The sequence below is a fragment of the Equus quagga genome, chromosome 4 (genome assembly GCF_021613505.1).
Source record: "Equus quagga isolate Etosha38 chromosome 4, UCLA_HA_Equagga_1.0, whole genome shotgun sequence".
In the NCBI taxonomy this organism is placed as follows: Eukaryota; Metazoa; Chordata; class Mammalia; order Perissodactyla; family Equidae; genus Equus; species Equus quagga.
This window is the reverse complement of record NC_060270.1, coordinates 35,319,625-35,337,881: the sequence shown is the minus strand read 5'-3', so window position 1 is coordinate 35,337,881 and position 18,257 is coordinate 35,319,625. Positions and strand designations below refer to the sequence as shown.

The 18,257-nt window shown below is 41.4% G+C and overlaps 1 pseudogene; it reads left to right on the top strand.

Moving 5' to 3' along the window:
- The first annotated feature begins 301 nt into the window (after positions 1–301).
- Positions 302–12,282, top strand: LOC124238650 (G protein pathway suppressor 2-like; annotated as a pseudogene).
- Positions 12,283–18,257: the final 5,975 nt, after the last annotated feature.

Sequence of the window (18,257 nt, the reverse complement as noted above, 5' to 3'; positions counted from 1 at the left end):
ATCACATAGTACAAACTTCAGTGTCCTTGAAGCGCTAAGGAAATAACAGATGTGCGTCATGATCAGTGGCCAATCACATCAATTCTTTCAAAGGCTGTTGATGATTAGTCACTGTGCATCTGTTACTCAGCTCACGCAGCCTAGCCAAGTATATACTTGTCCCTTTGTCTCCCAGTGATAAACCCACATGACATTTTACAAAAATGGATGATAGAAAGAAGGAATTGTCCAACAAAGATGAAAGTGCAGCAAAGAAAGGAAAAGTGATATTGCTAGAAGTGAAAGTGGATGTGATTAGAAGATGCCCATGGGGGATGTTGATACTGCTGCCATTCTCAAGACTGGGTATGCAGCCAGAGGAGTTTGTGAAGGTGAACCTATCAACATAGTGAGGAAAGTATTTGTGACACAAAAGATGAAGACGTCCCAGTGGAAGTGATGCCTGCAAAAACCTTCACATTAAGGGACCCCTAGTAGATATTTTGTAACACTGAAATCACAAGGATAAAATCTTGTAGGCAAAAATAAGCCGTCAAACTGTACTCCCCCTGAGAGCTGGGACCTACATAAATGGATTAGTAGACTTTGATGGAATTAGGGGCTGAAAAATTGTATGATGAGTTGGAACTACATTAGCTTAGAGATTGCTGTTGTGTCTTGTATAAGTTGCCTTTATCTGAAATTTTGATTTCTTGCTGGTTGTCATTCTTAGTAAATTAGTGGTCTGGCAATAATATTTAAATTACTGTCTTTTTTTTTTCATGAAAGACATAAATACTTGGGAATTTTTTTTATTAAGCTAGAAAAGGATTTTTGGCTCTTCTCCCACATTTATGGTGTTTAAAAAGGAAGAGGAGGAGAGGACAGGGGAGGGGAGGGGAGGGGGAGACAAAGACTGGAGAGGAGAAGGAGGAGGTCTCTTCACCCACCACCCATCCTCCTTCCAAATTGTTCCTCTTTGTATAGTGTCTTATTCTTTTCTTAGGGATTCGATTATTCTATGTCTTAGTCATTTTAAATGTTCTTATATCATATTGTCTTTCAGATAGTCTTTCTATTGTCCCAAATTCACAGCCACTGAATCCCACTGCTTGTTATAAGTACTGACACTCATGCATGGTGAATTGTTTCCATGTATGTTTTGATTATGAGCTCATCTGTAGCAGGGCTTGCTTTTTCCTGAGAGAACTCATTGTGCCCTGGGTGAAAAAGAGTCCCAGCAGATCCATGTTCTGTTGACTTCTGCCAAGAGTCTTGGGGGGTGACTATGTTGGGACACATTTTTATGTTAAATTCTCAGTTTGGGGTTTGGGGGACTTCACTGGTAGAATAAATTAAAATTCCAAGTCTCTATGAGGAACTGGAATCTTAGATGTTAACAGTGGGGGAAATTGAGTGAGGGGTATGTTTAGGAACTCTGTGCAACTTTTCTGCAAACCTAAAATTGTTCCAAAATAAAAAGCTAATTTTTTAAAAATGAAGCCCCTAGATTACGGAAACCAATTAGCCCTTAAGTAGCCATAGAGTTAGCTTGTAAGCTTACTAGTCCTGTTTTCACTTCCTTCTTCATTTTGGGTATCTGCAATAGCCCTTTTTCCTTTCAAGTTCAGCTATGAATTTAAAATAATTCTTGTTATAATTTATCTAGCATTTCTGGGAGTTATTACAAGTGGATTTTCAGATCATATCAGTCCACTACATGTGGAACCTTAACTCCCCAATTTCTCTTTAATCCACACAAATCAAGTTTTCATGCCTACCACTGAAATTGCTCCAGTCAACCTTGCCAATAACGTTCATCTTGCAAACCCAGTGGTCAACTCTTAGTAGTCGTGGACCCAATGTTTCAGTAGCATTTGAACAGTTGAGCACACCTTCCTTGCAACCCTTTGTTCTCTTGGTTTATCACACTCCCCTCTTTTTCCTCCTAGTTCATTGGCCTCTCCCCAGACTTCTTGTGGACTCTCACTCCTTTGCTGACCTTTAATTGTTGATTGCTCTGGACTCAGTCTGCCACCTAGTCTTTTATAATCTCTAGGTGACACTATCCAGTCCAATGATTTTGTCATACGTATGCCATTGACTCCTAGACAGAGACTTTATGATCTGATTTCTTTTCCTCCCCATCACATCCCAGGTCCCCAGACTCATATATACGACTGCCTACACAATATTCCTACTTGAATGTTAAATTTACCGTAATCCTAACAGAACTCTTGATTTGGTGCCAACACTAACAGAATAGGTTGTCTAGTGTACACTTGTGGTAGGCCTTGGCCTGATGGTGTAGCAGCAGATAAAACAGAAAAGTGAGTCACTGTGGCAGAGCCGAATCCTCTTTATGAGATAGTAGGTAAATCTTTGAGAGTGAACGTGACCCTTCCCCAAGTCTAACTATATGAGGTGGTAAAACCACAATTCTCTACGTGGACAACCAAATTTCAGTTACTGCTTCATGAGGGCCCTCAATCCAGAGACTACTATTTCACTATCTTTGAGGAACAGACTCCCAGAGTAGTCAGAGTGAAGGAGAGAAAGTTGTCTACCTACATGGAATACAGGAAGGAATTCCTTAAGTCTAACTGCTTTTTTATTTTTTTTCTAATTTAATTTTGTATTTATCCTCATTACATTGGGCTGGGGAAAAGGAGTCATGGCTGTGTAGAATTGTACTATTCCTTTGTCTTTCAGACAAAATTGGGATCCAGGTTCTAATTTTCTTTAAGTTCAGGATCTGAATCAGAGTCAGAGGAGGTTGGCTGCTGCTGGGAGCTGGAGGCTCCTGGGAGAAAGGGAAGAAACAGGAATGTACTTGACCTTGGAGTGTTCATGTTCCAGGGCTCCCATTCGGGTACCTGAGAATCCTCCATGTAGATCACATGTTGGGGGGGGAGCCGGGGAGAGAAACTCCCCAAAGGGAATATGATTGGTACAGGCCTAGCACTAACACTCAAGAGGTGGGAGGTTGGCCCCATGTGCACAGGGAGGATCTGAGAAGACATTGTCCTCCCATCTATATTCCAGGATCCCGTGGTGGGCCTGTCTGTCAGGACAGGGCCAGGATTCACTCCTTGGCCTCTGATTGGCATTATGAATGGTAGAGTACAAATCCTGCAAATTTATGAGCACCTGGAGACATTGTTGCCACTCTTCTTTATGACCCCACGCTTGAGACCCTGGGCAATTGCTTTTGACCATACATGATTCTTCTTCCTCACCTCTTCGTATTCAAGGAATCCCCATTCTTGAAAGGAAACTCAGGATTTCCTGGTCACCATAAGGTTTAATTGGCCTGTGGACTTTTCTGATCCTTTCAGCCTGAAATGTCACTTTCTCCATTTTTAACCCTGAGTTTTCTCTGCAGCCACAGGGTTCTATACCAGAACTGGCAGAGAGCTGGTACTTAGTCTGCCCTGCTGGAATTCAGCAGAGTCTGGAGGTGTCCTAGGGTAGAAATGTGTTTGCTCCTTTCTGCTTTGGCAGTTTCTAACTGCATTTTCAGCAGATTTTCAATGTGTTCATGTTTTAGTCTCACATCCCCATGTCCAAAGTAACATGGTCCTACCAATTCCTGAGTCTTTTGGTTGTCCTACAGTATAAATGAGGTTGCTTAATGATACCAAACCTCTTAATCTCAAGTTCATGTGTCTGATGCGCAGTAAGCCAATCACTGAGACATCAGTGCTTGGAAACAGAAAACTTTATTCAAATTGGCCAAAATGAGAAGGCAGGAGGATAGGTTCTCTCAAATCTGCATTAACAAGAGAAGAAAGCAGGAGGTTTTATAGGGCTAAGGGGCTTGGCAGGAGGAGATTTGAAGAAACAAAGTGGTAATCCATGTTTCTTTCACTCCAGATAAGTCCTTGAGCAATATGACTTCTGGACTCAGTGGCAGCTGGGGGCTGGTTATCTGGTGACTGTAACTTCCTTGAAGGCATTCTTCTTCTTCTGTAAAACAAGCTCATAAATCCTTGTGACCTTTGAGTCACTCCTCACGTTAAACAAGAAAACAGGAAATTGACTAGATTAACTTCTTTTCATTTATGTCTGTGTTGGGAACAAGGTCAAAAGGTCTTACTGAATATTTACAGTAACCCTCTGTTACCTGGCTTCATCATTAGCTTTCCCAAGTCCCAGCTGAGGAGTAAGCTTTCTCCCATCTGCTAATTTCATCATCATTTTCCCATTTGCTTTCCAATTTAAGAAGCTTTGTAGATTATTGTCCCTTTTCCAATTCTCTTGAGCATTTAGATCTTTTGAACAAGACTTTTTGCCATTATTTTAGTGAACTTTCAAGAGAGGGCAGAGGTTAGACATCAATATTCTAACTTGAACCAAAAGTCAAGACTTTAATATATAGGGACAAAAATCCCCATTTGAAGGGGGAAGGCAGGACGGAGCAAAGGTGGGGTCATTGATGCCCCTAGGAGCCTAAAGAATCCCCCAGACCCACAAACTATGCAGAGTTCCCTGGGAAGCTCTGAAACCTCACTTCACACTAGTTAGCTTAAGGGATTGCCAGGGGAACTCTCATCTCAATTCACTCCAGCGAAACATTCCAATGCAAGCATTTTGAGATAAAACACTTAATCTCTGTAGTATCCAACCCCTTCCACATTTTTTACCTCTAGGAACCAGGGTCACTGCAAAGAAAAAAGGCAGCCAAAGTAGGAAAATAGGTGCCCCAGAGGAAAATTTAGTAATTATGCCTCAATGTGTACTCTGTTGAGCGTCTATCCCACAGTGATTCCCACTGCCCACAGGTAAACATCTATCTAATCAGACAGCCTTTGATCTGATTCATCTGCATTCATGTGAAAATGCACTCCCTGACTGTACTTGTTAACCTAGGAACCTCATTTAGTTCATTTAATAGATTTCCCTTTCATTATCTATTTTAGTGAGTCTAACAGATGCAGCAGCTGATCCCAAATTAAACTAGGCAAGAAAGACAGGAAGCTTCCCACTGAAGGCCACCGAGGACCTTCTGCCTTCGCTTCCTTTATTGAGTCAGGGGTTCAGACTGGAGCTTCTCCTGTGCCTTCTGGAGGGAGTTTGCCAGCCGAGTTTGCCACTGCACCACCTTGTCCAGGAACCAGGATTTGAAGTGTGTTTAGATTTAAATTTGTTAGCACCACCATTTTTATTTCACTTGCACAGCCAGCAAAAAGACAGCTAGACACGGGGTCTGAGGTTTTTTTAATTGACTAACAGAGAGACATCAGTTTACACAGAAAGATAGGTCATATTAAATCAAGGCTATTAAAGTTCGTCAACAGGGTAAGCAGACAAATGCCATTTTCTATTGCAAACATGTTCTGTAGATTAAAAAAACCCCTGCAAAATTGTATTTGCTTTGCAATAGAAAGGAGATTAAACGTGAATGAATAGCCTAGGAAAAACAGGTAAGAAGGGCTAGACATCTCAGGAAAATTTTAGGTGTTTCTTATTGGATGTAACAAGAGACAGAGCCTTATAAATTACAATTAAATAAGAACTTTCCTCCACTGGTCTGATCTCCTTATCCCTGATATCACCAGATTGTACATATTCTTGATCCCTAACTCCTCAACTTACTGCGGAGGATAATGACCAGCCTAATACTTTCAAGATTTCAAATATTTGCCATAATAGGTTTCTTGCCCCAAAAGCTTATTGAAAGATATTTTAACTTATATAATTTCTTTTATTTAGATCAAGGCTAAGTGTAAAATTTTAAAGTTACTTTTCAAAAGGATGTTAAAGGAAAATAAAAATACAAGCCTCCAGCAAGGAGGCCCTGCCCCTTGACCCTCTCCTCCCTTCAGGGAGGACTCAAGGCCTTGGCATGCGGAGAGGGTCTCAGAGAGCGTCACCTTGTTACGCCTCCCCGCAGCCTTTCAATGGGAGTCAGGAAGATGCAGACTGGCAGTTCTAGGAGGTTGGTATTTTTTTCTTTTTTTTTTTTTTTGCCAAAGTCCTATTGATATAATCAAAAATAATTTTCACCAGAAACAACTGACAATTACTATTTATCTGGCTATTCACTGACTTCAGCAGGCCCATCATTCAGAATTCAAAACTGGAAACCAAGATCTAATTTGCCTCTGCCATGGTTTGACTAATGACTACAGATTTCCGCAGGCCTAAAATCTGTCTATACCAGTGTATCCCAAACAGTCAGAAGATTTCAGGCACTGGCCTGGTGGCATAGTGGTTAAGTTCACATGCTCTGCTTTGGTGGCCTGGGGTTCGCTGGTTCAGATCCTGGGCACAGACCTATGCACCCCTTAGCAAGACATGCTGTGGTAGGTGTCCCACATATAAAGTAGAGAAGGATGGGCATGGATGTTAGCTCAGGGCCAGTCTTCCTCAGCAAAAAGACAAGGATTGGCAGCAGATGTTAGCTCAGGGCTAATCTTCCTCAAAAAAAAAAAAAAGAAAGATTTCAGATGGAGTATATTCACACACAGTATTTATTTTGATAGTTATGTAATTATTTTAATCAGTATTAGAAAAATACAACAAATTAAACCTGTGATTTCACTCAAGCGAAGAAAATGCAAATCAACTTTAAAAAATTAGGTAAATAACTCAGATGGTACTCAAGTATGGCAAAAATTATGAAGTCTGAAGAACTGAGGAATAGCTGGATTTACACTGAGGAAATAAGGGCTATAAACTGCTACTTTACTTCTATGTCTACTGTACCCCAGCTTCCAATGCAAGGACCCCCGCCGCCCAGCCCATGCTCCGAGCCCAGCTTCAAGTACAGGCAAAGTCGCCACACAAAATTCGCAAGTCACATCAGCAGAAGGAAAAACAGCGAAGCAGCCAATGGGGCAGCGACAGGAGGAAATGTTTCTCCACAATGAGCTTCGTTCCTTAATGTAGTAGGGTCAGGAGAAATTTTATTTTTGAAATTTATTGTTTGTGCATTAAAAAAGGAAGATAAAAAATTGCAAGTGGAGCTGCCATTGGTTTTACAGCCCAGGCAGTTTGCTCCTTGTTCAAAGCGCCTTTTGTAGACCATCACCATTTCAGTAAGTGAATGAAGGCCCACGAGTCCAGGCGATAAAAGCGGTCACCCAGGGTGGAGGGAACATCAGTATGTGTCCTTTTTGAATCTGAATAGCAAGTGGACTCTCTAAAAGGAATTAAAACAGAATATCCACATTACAATGCTGTAGGAACTAGACACTATTCCTTCATCCTTGTAGTCCTATCATTCATTCTTCTAGTTAGTCATTTATTCATTCAAAAATATCCGAGCGCTTCCTATATGTGTAAAGAATTGCTGCTGGCAATGAAAACATCTCCTCATTAGTTTGTCTCACCTAAAAGTAAAAGAAACAAAAAAATCATTGTGCCGTTTTTTGATCAAAATTCATAACTTCTTCAAAGCTTTTCTGGATCAACTATTCTATTCTAATAATTTCTTTACTGTCTCCCCCTCAGTTCTTATTTTATTCACTGTTTAACACAGTTTATTGGCCGTTGTGGCAGGCAGAATAATGTCCCCCCAAAAATGGCCTCATCCTAATTCCCCCACACCTGTGAATATTTTATTGTATGTGGCAAAAGGGATTTTGCAGATATGATTAAGTTAACGATCTTGAGGTGGGAGATTATTCTGGATTATCCAGGTGCACCCAGTGTAACCACAAGTCCTTATAAGAGGGAAGGAGGAGGGTCAGAGTTAGAGAAGGAAATGTGACCATAATGGAAGCAGAGTGATGTGGCCAGGAGCCAAGGAATGTGTGCAGCCTCTAGAAGCTGGAAAAGACAAGGAAGAGATTCTCTCCTAGGGCCTCCAGAAAGAACGCAGCTCGGCTGACCCCTTGATTTTAGCCCTGTAAGACTTATTTCAGATTTCTGACTTCCAGAACTGTAAGATAATAAATTTGTGCTGTTTTAAGCCATTAATTTGTAGTAATTATTTACAGCAGCAATAGAAACTAACACAAACATCAAAGCATTGGGCTTCATGTTGTGGGAGATACAAAGATGAATAAAACATAATTCCTCCTCTCAAGATGCTTACGATTCGCGCACTCTGCTTTGGCGGGCCAGGGTTTGCCAGTCTGGATCCCGGGCATGGACCTACACACTGCTCATCAAGCCATGCTGTGGCAGGTGTCCCACATATAAAATGGAGGAAGTTGGGCACAGATGTTAGCTCAGGGCCAATCTTCCTCAAAAAAAAAAAAAAGATGCTTACAATTTAGAAGAGGTGAGACATAGATTAAACTATAAGCCAGAACATGAAGAATATCATAAGAGAGGTACAACGGAAAGGCCTTGGGAGTCCAAGGAAAGAAAGCACTTCATATTTAGGGTAATTAGGAAGCGTATAGTAGAAGAGGAGGCTTTTGAGCTGATCCATAGAGGATAAGTAAATTTTAAGACATGAAAGGGATGGAGAAAGTGGCATAACTTTTATAAATTAAATCACATAATAATAAATTATTTAAAAATAAACCTCTTAGCCATTTGGTAAGGAAATGCTCTTATAATCAAAAAATAATCATGCCCTAACATATCTTTTGCATCAAGCAAGACATAGTTAGATTTGCTTGAACGTGAAGAATGACCATCCGTTAGTCTGCCAGAGCTGCTACGCCAGAATAGCACACACTGTGTGGCTTGAACAATAGGCATTCATTTTCTACAGTTCTGGAGCCTGCGAGTCCAAGATCAAGGCATCTACAGGTTTGGTTTCTCCAGAGGCCTCTCTCCTTGGCTTGCAGACAGGTGCCTCCTCGCTGTCTCCTCACGTGGCCTTGCCTCTGTGCTGGCCGACCCCAGTGTCTCTTCCTCTTCTGAGGATGCCCTCTATCGGATTAGAACCCCACACTTATGACTTCGTTTGACCTTAAATACCTCTTTAAAGGTCCCATCTCTAAATACAGTTGCACTGGGTGCTGGGGCTTCCACATACGACTTTTGGAGGAACACAGTTCACTCTGTATCATATTGCAATTATTATTTTTAAAGTTGTGGATGTGATATATGCTCGTGGTACAAAAAGGTATAAACCGAACAATAGTATGTCAAGTAAAATAAAAGTTTTCTTCTCTCTCACTTAGGCACTCCCTCTGGAGGAAATCAGCTTCCCTCTAGAAACGTTTGGTTGAAGTAACTATAGAAAAGACACCAGAGGGCTGGCCTCCTCTCTCTCTCTCATTCTCCACCCGAACACACTGAGGGAACGCCAGGTGAGGACACAGCAGGAAGGCGGCTGCCCGCCACTGAAGGAGAGAGCTGTCACCAGACACAGACCCTGCTGGCACCTTGGTCTCGCATTTCTAGTCTCCAGAACTGTGAGAAATAAATTCCTGTTGTTTAAGCCATCCAGTCTATGGCACTTTGTTATGGCAGCCCAAAAAACTAAGGCAACATGGTTCTCTGCATAGAACTTATGCATATATCTACCCATTTTCAACACAGATAGGATCTTACTAAATATAATGTTCTTCGGGGCCGGCCTGGTGGCACAGTGGTTAAGTTCACATGTTCCGCTTCTCGGAGGCCCAGGGTTCGCCAGTTCGGATCCCAGGTGTGGACACGGCACCGCTTGGCCTGCCATGCTGTGGCAGGCATCCCACGCATAAAGTAGAGGAAGATAGGTATGGATGTGAGCTCAGGGCCAGTTTTCCTCAGCAAAAAGATGAGGATTGACAGCAGTTATCTCAGGCCTAATCTTCCTCAAAATAAATAAATAAATAAGTAAATATAATGTTCTCCAATGAGCTTTTTTCCATTTACAATATATCTTGAACATCTTTCCCTATTGGTATGCATAGATCTAGTGACTTCATTGTTGCTGTTTTCCACTGTCATTTTATTGTACCAGGATCCAACCCAGAACACCATGTTACATTTAGCAATTATTCTCATTATTTTTTTTTTTTAAAGATTGGCACCTGAGCTAACAACTGTTGCCAATCTTCTTTTTTTTTTCCTGCTTTTTCTCCCCGAATCCCCCCAGTATATAGTTGTATATTTTAGTTGTGGGTCCTTCTAGTTGTGGCATCTGGGATGCTGCCTCAGCGAGGCCTGATCAGTAGTGCCGTGTCGGCGCCCAGGATCCAAACCAGCGAAACGCTGGGCCACTGAAGCGGAGGGCACGAACTTAACCACTCGGCCACGGGGCCAGCCCCTCATTATTTTTTAACGAAACTTTTAATTTGTATTTTGGCATAATTGTAGATTCACATGCAGTTGTAAGAAATAGTGCATGTACTCTCCCCTCAGAATCCCCCAATGGTAAGTAACAGCTTGGAAAACTACAATACTATATCACCACCAGGATATTGACAGGGATACAGTCAAGATAAGAACACTTCCATCACAATGAGAATCTCCCTTGTTGCCTTTTTATAGCCACATCCACTTCTCCCCTGCCTGCACTCACTCCTTAACCCCTGGCAACCACTAACCTGTTCTCCATTTTTATAATTTTGCCTTTTTGTTATATAAATGGAATCATACAGTTTGTAACCTTTTGAGATTGGCTTTTTTCAGTCAGCATAAAAGTCTAGAGATTCATGCTGGTTGTGTGTGTATCAATAAACAGATCCTTTCTTTTCATCACTGAGTAGTAGTCCATGGTATTGACGTAGTACAGCTTAACCGTTCACCCTTTGAAAGCCATCTGATTGTTTCCAGCTTTTGACTATTGTAAATAAAGTTGCTATGAACATTCACGTACAAGTCTTTGTGAGAACATAAGTCTTCATTTCTCTCAGATAAATGCCCAGGAGTGAAACTGCTGCATCATATGGTAACTGTGCAGTTAGTTTTGTAAGAAACTGCCAAACTGTTTTCCAGTGTGGCTGTACCATTTTACGTGCCCACTAGCAATGTATGAGGGATATAGTTGCTCCGCATCCTTGCCAGAATTTGATGTTGTCACTATTTTTTATTTTAGCCATGCTAATAAGTATACAGTAATACTTCATTTTGGGTTTTTTAACATTTCTCAAATGGTTACCGATGTTAAACATCTTTTCACATGCTTATTTGCCATCTATATACCCTCTTTGGTGAAATGTCTCTTCATGTCTTTTGCTTATGTTCTAATAGGATTGTTTTTTTCTATTGAGTTTTTGAGTTTTAATATATTCTAGACACTAGTGCTTTGTCAGATATGTGGTTTGCAAGTATTTTCTCCCTCTCCATAGCTTCTCTTTTCATCCTTTTAATAGAGCATTTCAGAGAGCAAAGGCTTTCCCTTGCAAGAAGTGGAGGCTTGGTTGCTGGCAGGGCTGTCGGTGGTGCCCTGGGGGCCAGTAGCTGGCAGGTTGGGCTTCTGCCTGGGCCAGGCTCTGTCCTCCCTGAATACCTGCCTCCCCGAAGGCCCCATCCCAGGTCTGGCAGTCAGTGAGAGAGCTGGGCACCCAGCACCACACCTGCATCCTGAAGCACCCCGAGCTTTCCAACACCATGGCCAAGACTCTGCACCAGCACATCATGATGGAGTGGGAGCACAAGTGGCACGAGGCAGAAGAGGTGGACAAGATGATGAGACAGAAGATGAAGGAAGAGCAGGAGAAAATGAAGAAAAAGGAGCTGGAAGTGAGAATGTCACCAGAGGAAACAAGGAACAAATTCTAAAGTTGCCAGAGAAACTTTTGGCCTGACAGGAAGAGAAGCACCAGCTTTTCCTACAGCTCAAGAGAAAGGAATTTTTCCATGAGGAAGAAAAATGGAGGCAAAAGTTGCAGAGTGGCATGATCACTCTGACATCAGCTGTGTACCGGCAGAGCCTGACTGCCACATGGGAACTCACCTCCTTGGCCTGTTGGAGACCTGGAGGACTCAATCGACCTGGCCCTCTCATGGCAGCCAACAAAGCCAAACAGATGTTTGGACCCCCAAGTGCTTACCACCCAGAACCACACAGACTCAACAGCTGGTTTTACAGGGACCCGAGAGTATAGGCAATTCTAAGGCAGCTCAGGTGGTACTTATGGGACTGCTCAGTCCCCACCTCACTAAGGGCCCACACAGCGCCCCCGGAGCACATGCTCAGCATTTCCTGTCTTAGTCATAGCCACAGCCTTATGTCATGCACAGCCACTTTCAGCCCACCCAGACAGGGTTCCTGCAGCCTGGTGGTGCCCTGTCCTTGCAAAAGCAGATGGAACACGCTAACCATCTCTGGTCATCCTTCCTATGCCCCATGCATCCCCAGACTCTGTACCCAGCCCCTGGACTCCTCCCTGCCCCCAGATCCCTGTACAGATACAACCATCAGATTATATCTACAACTTCACCCCTCAAACACATCATGGGTAAGGATTCCTCCTCCGTGTATCCCAGTTTTAGGCCAAGAAAATCCATGTGCCACTGGAGGAAAAAAAAAAGTAAAAGTTTTTAATTGTGAGGAAGTCCAATTTATCAATTTTTCTATTTTTTCATTTGTCTCAAGTGTGTTCATAATTGGTCACTGAAGCATTCTTATCACGACTGCTTTGAAATCTTGATCAGATAATTCTAATAGCTGTGTTACCTCAGGGTTGGCATCTGTTGTCTTTTTCATTCAGTTTGAGATCTTCATGACTCTTGGTATAACAAGCGATCTTCTACTGAAACGTGGGCACTTGTATTATGTGACTCTAGATCCTTTTTTTCCCTCAGCATATTGTTTTTTTTTGATCAGTAAACTAATGACCATGTGTTAGGTAGTTCTAATAGATTAATTTAAATGACTAGAAAAGTTCTTAATTTTTTGTTGTGGTAAAATATGCATAACATAATATTTACCATTTTAACCATTTTTAAGTGTACAGTTTGATGGCATTCAGTCCGTTCACAACGTTGCATTGCTATCACCACCACCATTCATCTCCAAAACTTGTTCATCATCCCACACTAAAACTCTGTACCCATTAAACAATAATGCCCCATTCCCCTCCACCCCCCAGCTCCTGGTAACCCCTATTCAACCTGGTCTCTATGAATTTGACTATTTTAGGTACTTCATATTTGTGGAATTGTACAGTTTGGCTCATTTCACTTAACACATCTTTAAGGTTCATCCACGTTGTAGCACACATCAGATTTCCTTCCATTTTAAGGCTAAATAATATTCTGTTGTATGCATATACCACAATTGTTTATTCACTCATCTGTTGATGACATTTATATACCACATTTGTTTTCACCTTTTGGCTATCGTGAATAATGCAGCTATGAACGTTGGCGGACAAATATCTGTTTGAGTCCCTGCTTTCAATTCTTTTAGGTCCATATCCACGCTGTGGTCTGAATGTTTGTGTCCCCCCAAAATTCATATATTGAAACCCTGATGCCCAGAGTGATGGTATTACGAGGTGGTGCCATTGGGATGTGATTAGGTCATAAGGATGGAGCCCTCATAAATGAGATTAATGACCTTATAAGAGGGACTCCAGAGAGCTCCCCAGCCCCTTCCACCATCTGAGGACACAGTGAGAAGTCAGCAGTCTGCAACCCTTCACCAGAACTGGACCATGCTGGCGCTCTGATCAGGGACTTCCAGCTTGCAGAACTGAGAGAAATAAATTTCTGTTGTTTATAAGCTCTTAGTTTGTAATATTTTGTCGTAGCAGCCCAAATGGACTGAGACAACCCAGAAGTGGAATTTGCGGATCATATGGTAATTCTATGTTTCATTTTTTGAAGAATTGCCATACTGTTTTTCGCAGCGGCTGCACCATTTTACATCCCCAGCAGTATGTGCAAGGGTTTCAATTTCTCCACAACCTTGCCAACACTTGTTATTTTCCATGGAGTTTTCTTTTTTGATGATAAACCATCCTAATGGGTATGAAGTGGTATCTTATTGTGGTTTTTGTTTGCACTTCTCTGATTCATGAGGTTGAACATCTTTTCACATGCTCAGTAGATCTTATTTAAATCTTTTGTTTCAGCTGCCTTTCTCAGGCACTGCTCTGGCACTGCCACTGTACTGCCAGGAGGAGGCTGAAGTCCAGGTTCCCTGCTGGCCTTGGTGGACCCTTGAGGGGGGTGCTCTCTGTTACTGCTGGGTGGGGGTGGGAGTTCCAGCTCCCAGTATGATCTCCACTGGCAAAGCAATGGGTGGCCTCCCTGCTACTGTGTGATGGTGAAAGTCCTCATGTCCTAATTTGCCACTAGGCCTCCTCTGACACCACCCCAGTGGGAGGGGAAAGAGTGTCCTTGTTGCTGCCCCATGGGAATGGACGTCCAGACTCCCCTGTGGTCTTTCCTGACACCGTGGCTGTGGTAGGGATGTTGGGCCACCTCATTACAGCCTTGCATGGGTGGACTTACAGGCTTCCTGCTAGGCCTTTGCTGGCATGGGTGTAGGTAGGACCACAGTTTTTTTCTATGGTGTTTGGCTGGAATAGAGTGATTATTTTCTAAAGCTCTTCTGTCTTCCTAGGACGCCCCTCTCTTGGGCCTCTGGATAGAGAGAGTAGACTTTTGTTGGAGCATTTTTTTTAGTCTGTGCTCATTAGCTTTTCTGGGTTGCTAACTTCAGTTCCAACCCGGGATATATGAGGCAAGAGGAAAACCCAGAGAACTCAACACTATGTCCATCTCCAGGTGACTAGCCAGTCCACCTTCTTTTCTCCACCTCTCAGTCTTTTGGTGTTTGTTTTACATATAATGGCCAGGGTTTTCATAGTACCTAGCAGAAGAAATAGGGAAAAGTGGGTCTATTCTGCCTTCCCAGAAGTGAAAGTGGACCTCAACGTTTTTAATGGCTAAGTAATATGCTTGGCATACAATTTAGCAACCAATCTCCCTCTGATAGACATTTAGGGTTTTTTTTTTTTTAGCTTTTTTGCTATTAAAATAATGAGAAAGGATTGAATGTCCTTGTTCATTGTCAGGGCGGGGTCGGGGGACAAGACAGGACACAGAGTCCTGGGTTCTTGTGTTATTATATGCATAGGATAAAACTCCTAACTGAAATTGCTCAAAGGATACGTGCATTCTAATTCTTCATATTGCCAAAATATCCTCAAAAATGTTAAACTAATTTAAACTCCCACCAACAGAAGAGTATGTGTTTTCCCACTGAATATTGCCAAATTTTCTAATCTTCGATTACCTGATTGAGAATTGTTCCAAGTTGTTTTCACATGCTTATCTTATTTTCTCCGTTGGACCCAAATTGAGAAGGAGGCCCTTTTGCATTTTCTTGATGTCTGTAAGGACTCAGCACCATGCTACAGACCTTAATAGCTACTTGTTTGTTGTTGATGGTTTTAGCATTCAAATAAAGGATTAGAGCTGATAACACAGAACTCTAACAAAGTTTCATGACTTCAAATAAAGCACAAAATTTCAAAAGGTTTTAAAAGAAGGTTTTTTAAAAGTGTTGTCTGTAGACTAACGTGAATCAAAATCACCTGGGGGTAATAGGAAATCTAACTTCACTGCCTCCTGATGTGAGGGATGGAGGATGCTTCGGCATCTATAAGTAACATTCTTGCCAAACGTTGAAACTGAATCACTAATGAGAGAACAATCAACAAATTCAAAGAGACAAAACCAAACTGGTCTGGAATCTTCAAAAATGTCAATGTAATAAAAGACAAAAAAAACAGCCCAAACCAGATTAACAAGGTCACAAGACACACAAGCACGCAACACACACATTACTTACACACACGTATATATGTAATAGAATTTCTGATGAGAAAATATCTTCTCCAAAGCGGGGGAGGGTACTTTCTAGCTTAAAAGAAACTAAAGATTCAGGATCACTAATTATAATGTGTGATCTTTGCTTGGATATTAGATTCTTTTTTTAAAAGGCTAAAAAACATTACTGGGCCATTTGAGAAATGTTGAGCATAGGTTTGTAGATATTATTGTATCATTAGCAAATTGGAGGGGTACAGCGATATTTTTGCGGTTTTATGAAAGAAGAATATCTTTGTTTTTAGGACGTAGTGCTGATTAGAAGCGGTCACTAATACGTCTGTGACTTTCAGAAAGTTCAGAAAAAGTGATAAATATGAGAGAGAACAAATGTAGTAAACTGTGAACAATTGGTAAGTGTGACAAACATTTGGTGTTCATTGCTTTATTCTTGCAACTTTTCTTCAGGTTTAGAATTTTGCCTCAGAACAGATCTACTGAATCTGGATGGGAGGGCAGAGTCCACAGGCATCTGCATTTCAAGTAGGTCTTCCCACTGATTTTTATGCATACCACAGTTTTAGATGGACTGACTTGAAGCACAATAATGTACTTTCATTTTACTCTTCACAAGGGTAGAGCTAGAAAAACCTCCATATCTTGGTTACACAACAGAGTTTAAAATTGAGGTCCTCCTCAATTTTCTCCATCTTCTTCAACTCTATTAACGTCTTTACTTATCTTCATACAAACGGTGATAAAAGTCACTGTGAAAAACGTGGCTGTGAGTGCCACCTTCCAAATTGCCTCGGGGAACACTGCTTATGTTCAAGCAGAATCTAGCCTCTAATTTCCTCCAGCAACTGAATAATAAAGAAGCGAGTAGCACAGCTGTCTGGCTGTCTCCATCCAGCTCGAAGGAATTCTTTTTAAACATTTAAACTATAGATGAAAGGACACCATGTATTATACCGTGGTTTAGTAATAAATGACATTAATAAGCAATAAATGAGTTAAAGATCCAAAACACATAACTTAACAAACTTTTACCTATCAGTAGTTTATCAAGACACTGCTTTAAATGGGTAGCTATCACTTAATATCAACTGATAGACTTAAAATAATGTAAGAACCCGAAGATTCACACAATATCCCCTGAATGTAGAGAATATATGGTACTTTCTAGAGGAAGATGTCACTACCAGCATAAAGCGTACTCAAGGTTTTGTTATTTTTCCATGTCCAACTGACAAATTTGTACTAACTCTTTGTTTCCTCTGGTGAACACTGGTTTACAATTGCTAGATGGCTTTAAAATTGTCAGCTGGGCCTATTGAAGAGCAAAACTAAACTAGGTGGCTGACATAGGGAAAGAATTAGATTTTTAGCATCATTTGCAGTATAAATTTTAGGCCTCATCTGCTCCAGGTCAGCAAAGAACGATTTGTAGTTGACTTTGAGATGGCTGTCTAATTTTATTTTATTTTTTTTTTGAGGAAGGTTAGCCCTCAGCTAACATCTACCGCCAATCCTTGGCTTTCTGCTGAGGAAGACTGGCCCTGAGCTAACATCCACGCCCATCTTCCTCTACTTTATATGTGGGACGCCTACCACAGCATGGGTTGTTAAATGGTGCCATATCTGCAGCTCGGATCTGACCCGGTGAACTCTGGGCTGCTGGGTGCACACCTAATCGCTGTGCCACTGGGCTGGCCCTAGGTTGTCTAATTTTAGATCTCAGGTAAGTAGAAAAGTTTATCTTAACCAGAAGAGTGTGCTCTGTGTTGATATGCAAAACTTTGTTAATGTGCACGTTTTGGATCTTTGACTCATTTATTAGTTATTAATGGTATTTAGTAAGTATATGCAAATGTGGTAAGCACAGCATTTACTAGAAATACATTGTGGGGTTGCAGGCAATGTGGGTCTGGATTTTGACTGGATTTTAGGCTATGAAGCTGTCTTACCTTGAAACCCCTTCAGCAATTGTGACATAAACCAGAGTTTAGCCCTTGATTATTTCCTTTTAAGAGACTCTGGAACTCCTCCTCAGGGTGTAGCATAATTCGCAGTGCTAAACCTAAAGAAAACACTCAACAATTAGGTGTTAATTGTTGATTGATTTCACCTTAAGGACTCAAGGGAGACTAAATGGTTGGTCACTTTTCTGATTTAGTATTTTCTTCAGTTTCTTATGATCCCAGGAGAGTTCTAGTAGGTTTTTGGATGAGACAAGAAAGATCTCTGACTGCCATTCTCAAAAATGTCTGGCATTCCCTCAAATCTGGATTTGAACATTACAGGGGCGTGAGGAGCAACATCACTGAGGGCCACGTCCACTCTGTCTCTTGGTATTAGTTTTTGTCACAGTCCCTGGCATGATAATAATTTTCAAATAAATAAATGAAATTTTGAAAAGACATACAAGTGGTATTTATAACCAGATACTGTATCAAATATAATAGACAAACATAGAAATTTAAGAGCCAGTTTTTCCAGTTATCAGAACTTAGGTTGATCTTCTGAATTAGATGTTCTTCTGAGTGCTCGTGATAGCATGTTGCAGCGTGGGTAGTACTGTATTTTAAAGTTGGATGACTAAATATATTGTGTTTTGTTTTTATCAACAGGCCTGGGTTAGGGCTACAGTTGAA